Genomic DNA, 5,013 nt, shown 5'->3' on the forward strand with positions numbered 1-5,013 from the left:
GGGGGGGGGGGTGGCGTGTTTTATCAACACAAATTAACACACTGACACAGATAGTGATGTATGTAGCTGACATAATCAAAGGTGACTAGATCTCCTCTAATCACTTGTGACTGGATCCCAAGATGATTGCAATACCAGTTGTGAAGAGGGGCCCATGTTTTGCTCTTTCAGCGAGAGCTGGTGGTCGATGTTCGAGGTTTCACACCACTTGACACATATGCAAGTCTCAGCTCGATCCCCTTCCCCTCGCGCCTCCATTGGTAACGTTCAAAACCTCACAGATTGTAATAGCAAGGCTTTTGCTTTCTTCTCTCTATACTGTCATTGGTATATTCAGCTTCAGAAAAGCGTCTCGACCCACTTCAAATAGCTGTTGTGTTCAATTTCCACCTCTCCAAAACAAACCAGAGGCGGCTTTTCAAGCCATATGTCAGCAGTATGAGAGGACGGCTTTTATGTAGTGAAAGCAGTTTAATATTTTGATGATTGCAATACCAGTTGTGAAGAGAGGCCCATGTTTTGCTCTTTCAGCGAGAGCTGGTGGTCGATGTTCGAGGTTTCACACCACTTGACACATATGCAAGTCTCAGCTCGATCCCCTTCCCCTCGCGCCTCCATTGGTAACGTTCAAAACCTCACAGATTGTAATAGCAAGGCTTTTGCTTTCTTCTCTCTATACTGTCATTGGTATATTCAGCTTCAGAAAAGCGTCTCGACCCACTTCAAATAGCTGTTGTGTTCAATTTCCACCTCTCCAAAACAAACCAGAGGCGGCTTTTCAAGCCATATGTCAGCAGTATGAGAGGACGGCTTTTATGTAGTGAAAGCAGTTTAATATTTTGTGAAGGCTTACTGCTGCTGCAGACCAGCTGAATGACAGTCTGACAATACACTCCCATCCATTCTGCTTCTCAGATCAAGCACTCGCAGCAGCAACCCTGAGACACATTCACTCGCTCGCCCGCCCGCTCTCGGTGGGGTGAGAGGGCGACGTGGCCACCCTGACGTAGGGAGCGAGAACGAAAGCGCAAGACGGAGAAGGAGTGAGATGTAGAGGTAATGCAGAGGTTTTCGGTGACCTTGGCTACGGAGGATGAGAAGTGATGAGTGTGTTGATATTGCGTATTCCAGATCCATTACTCACAGAACCGCTGCTGCAGGAGGTTTATGCCTTTGTCTCTGCGCTGCACACACAAACACGAACGTTAAGGGTGCAGCGGGCATTGCCTTCCTTTGGCACCACACGTGCAGAGAGCCCGTTCTCTCCGGCTCGCCACATCTACGCCGGGTTTTCGCACCGTTTCTCCTCTCATCTTTATTCCTATTTAAGTCAAAGACAGAAATTCAATGCACAGGGCACGGCGTGGAGCTAAGCTTCACTGGTTTTCTCCATGCAGAAAATGAGATCTAATAATGATTTGCTCACCGTGGACGCTATCAGCACATAAAATCATCCAGGTTAATCAAATGGTTGTTGTGAAAGCCGTTTCTTTCTCTGCAGCGCTAACCCTTGCCGGCACAAGCTGAAAAGATCATTGATTTTTAATCTGCAATGAAAACCTCTTGTCACCCTTGGTTGTTTCTGAAATAATGCTGTTTTCAGTAGTTATACTTTTTCAGGCTCTTCTGGGATGGGCCTGTGGAAATTCTGACGAGCTTTTGGGACTGCGAGTCTAAATGTTATGAACTTTGCCTTTTGACCACGCTGCCAAACATCACATGAACGAAAGGAAACTCACTTTGTAATTTTGGTGACCTTAGACCTTGCAACCTACATACTGTGCATAATAACAAACAATCAAAAATAAATGCAAAGTACATGTAATGATATTTGACATGCCTCTGGCTTATATTGATTGCACAGTGCTTGAACGGAATTATTCTACCCCATCTTTCAAGGTTCTGTGATTCCCCTTAAATTCAAATACGTAATCTTTAAACTGCATTTAAAGAAACATTTTCAATATTTAAATAGCCAATTCCACCACAATGACAGGCTGTCATTAGCAGGACCTTGTGACGTCAATGCAACGGAAAGACAAGAAAACAAGTTTTGAATAAACCCTTGAATTAAGAGTTACCTGATAAATACGACTCAGCGAACAGAAAATTATTTACACTATGGAAGAAAACAACTTTAACTCAATCAAGGTTTGCATCAAAGCTGTAATGAGGACGAACTCAACAAACAACACAAGGACATCTTCTAATATGAATAATGGGGGCCAAAGAAAAAGCAAAGTGTTCTGACACTGGTTTTCTGGAGTGAGTTAAAAGAAAGAAGTGAAAGAAGAACGTGGAGAAGACGTGCTGGGTCTGGGCAGTGTTCGGCTAAGGCGAGATGATGAAGCATGCTGAGTGGGACAAATGAGACACGGAGAGAAAGGCACAAAGTCTTGAGGAGAGAAGTCTGTCGGGCGAGCGTCCTTCATTTCTAAAGTACTGTAGTAGACTGTTATCTGCTTAACAGCAGGGTTTTCTCTGAGAATGCAATGGATAAAAAATCTACAGTACAAAATTAGAAGAAACAGGCTACATGAAATATAATATAGGCTACTGTACGATCAAATGATTGTGGGACTTTGAAGCTTTTTTTCTTCTTTAAACTGTTTTTGTGGTGGCACTTTCCAACAATAACACCAGTGGCAGTATCTCTTTTACTTTTTTATGTTCTCAATGAGATCCTAAAGCAAAGCGCAAATGTGAGGGGGGATGGCGGTATGCAAATGAAAAGTCACGTGAGGTACAGCCTCTCTATGATTGGCCGATTACCCCATCAATACGATGATGCCCGACTATATTAAAAAACATCTAAAAATGAACCTACTGTAAATGGGTTAAACTGGTGAAAATGGACAACTCGACCACTCAAATCAACACTTTTAGCCATGTCCAAATCAAAATTATCTTAAAATGACAAAAAACACAGAATGAAATTACAGCTTGGTGCTTATGTCTAAAAAAAAAAAAAAAATCTACACAGATAATGTTTTACTGCATTATTGCAGTACTCACAATAGTACTTGACTATTAACTATTTTTACGTTAATTCAGAGGTGGAAAGTAACGAATTACTCACGTTAATGTAATTGAGTAGGTTTTTTTGTGTACTTCTACTTTTTAAAGTAATTTTTAAAATGTAAAAAAAATTTAATTTTACTTTTACTTAAGTATTTTTTGTTTGAAGTATTGTACTTCGCTACATTTTAAAACACATTAATTACTGAGTAAAAAAAAAATTGCTCACTGGAAACTACAGAAGTGCAGTAAATAATGGGCAGGAGAGCAAACTGGCACTAAAATCACAAGAAAGATGCAGGCGGAAAAGACAGGCGTTATGGTGCAGACCCAGTTGAAAACGAAACCCCATCGTATTCTGCTGAAGTTGAACTCGAAGGAAATGAAGTGAACCCCTGGCCATATTTATGCTCTATTATGCAGTGTAAGCTGTGTTTGCCTAGGGAGACCAAACTAGCAACTTATAAAATCTCGACATCAACCCTTCGCAAGCATGTATAGGTAAGGTAAATGCTTGCATCGTTGTATTGGTGGTTAAAATTAAGCTTTGACAGTTTAGCAAAAGGTTTTGCTAAACCTTTTCTATATGCTATATTATTGATATATATGCTATATCAATAATATTCATATTATATTTCATCATTTCAATGATCTCTACCTCTATCGTCCGTATCTATGTATAGATAGATAGATAGAGAATGCATAGTACAACAATAAGCCTTCCCAAAAGCCTTTAAAAACACTGTCATATAAAAATCACATTGAATATGGAATTTAAGAATGTACAAATTCCCCAAACCTACAAAGCAGAATTTGCTTGGTCATTTCCATCACACGGCTCTGCTGCTTACCATACAGGACACAACATGAAAGAAAAGTTAGGCAAAGTGTCACTTTGTTGCACTTTAGACGACATTGTTCAATTCTGTAGAACAGTCATGGATGCATGACCATGGCTCTCACGCTGAGGTTTCATAATGGACACACAAAAGAGGAAACCCTGTTGAGAAACGCCTATACCAGAACTCCACTCCCCCTCTTAGAGATAGAAGGAATGGGATGAGGAGAAAAAATGAGAGTGTTTATTCTCAGCGGTGCTTTGCTAATGAAAGAGCACATTCTTGTTTTCTTACTGTGTCATTGCGGAACTCAGGGGTTGTGGCGTTGTCACGCTCTCTCTTTTTCCACGTCTGTTAGACGACCCACTATGAAGCATCGCCCGACTTGGTGACAAGGACTGAAGATAAAGCCTCCATAAATGTTCAGTAAATCATCTCCTGACCTTTCCTGGCATCGCACACATCGACACCTGAAATGTTAAAGACAAAAGGAAGATTGAAACTTCCAGTGGCGTGATGAAGTACAGTCTCCGGCCTCCCTCCTCCTCCTCCTCTCTCGTAATCTCTCTTCCTCTCTGTCCAACTATGTCGTCTTTTCTTCCTGTCCCCGTACCTGCCTGGCTGTGTGAACGCGTAGGGTGGCGGACATTTTGCATATGCGATCCGTCATAGGGGCAGGATTAATGTTGTTTGCTGGCTCCCAAACACAGCTTGTGGTGCACTGTGGGCGACAGGAAACTTGGCCAAGTCTGGCTGCCGCACGGCTGGGTGGAAAATTAACCCTTGATGGCGGGAGGCTGGAGGCCGTAGCTCAGGTGTCCTTACATATGTTTGTGGTGTCAGGACAAGCCTGGCTCCGGGGCCCCCTGCAGGGAAAGAGCACTACCAGTGAGTCCAGTGTCAGAGGCCCGGAAGGGAGAGAAGGGGGAGAGGGATGCACCTTGGCACGGAGCACAGTAAATATGCTTCGCTTTTTCAAAAGGAAGATTGAAACTTCCAGTGGCGTGATGAAGTACAGTCTCCGGCCTCCCTCCTCCTCCTCCTCTCTCGTAATCTCTCTTCCTCTCTGTCCAACTATGTCGTCTTTTCTTCCTGTCCCCGTACCTGCCTGGCTGTGTGAACGCGTAGGGTGGCGGACATTTTGCATATGCGATCC

At 42.8% G+C, this 5,013-nt stretch overlaps 1 long non-coding RNA gene across 1 annotated transcript in view; it reads right to left on the reverse strand.

Moving 5' to 3' along the window:
- LOC107718825 (uncharacterized) overlaps positions 1-4,353 on the reverse strand; it is an 8,581-nt gene extending 4,228 nt beyond the window's left edge. The window contains exon 1 of the long non-coding RNA XR_001637461.1: positions 4,152-4,353. This is a non-coding gene — a long non-coding RNA (uncharacterized LOC107718825). The remainder of the gene's footprint in view (positions 1-4,151) is intronic.
- Positions 4,354-5,013: the final 660 nt, after the last annotated feature.

The sequence above is a fragment of the Sinocyclocheilus rhinocerous genome, unplaced genomic scaffold, assembly GCF_001515625.1.
Source record: "Sinocyclocheilus rhinocerous isolate Xijiao unplaced genomic scaffold, SAMN03320098_v1.1 scaffold3288, whole genome shotgun sequence".
NCBI lineage: Eukaryota > Metazoa > Chordata > Actinopteri > Cypriniformes > Cyprinidae > Sinocyclocheilus > Sinocyclocheilus rhinocerous.